Raw genomic sequence first — 251 nt, forward strand, 5'->3', positions numbered from 1 at the left:
GTTACTGTCCCTTTAACACACTGACCCCTACAGTTACTATCCCTTTATCACACTGACCCCTACAGTTACTGTCCCTTTTACACACTGACCCCTACAGTTACTATCCCTTTATCACACTGACCCCTACAGTTACTGTCCCTTTGACACACTGATCCCTACAGTTACTGTCCTTTAACACACTGACCCCTACAGTTACTATCCCTTTATCACACTGACCCCTACAGTTACTGTCCCTTTAACACACTGATCCC

The sequence above is a fragment of the Chiloscyllium plagiosum genome, unplaced genomic scaffold, assembly GCF_004010195.1.
Source record: "Chiloscyllium plagiosum isolate BGI_BamShark_2017 unplaced genomic scaffold, ASM401019v2 scaf_9993, whole genome shotgun sequence".
In the NCBI taxonomy this organism is placed as follows: domain Eukaryota; kingdom Metazoa; phylum Chordata; class Chondrichthyes; order Orectolobiformes; family Hemiscylliidae; genus Chiloscyllium; species Chiloscyllium plagiosum.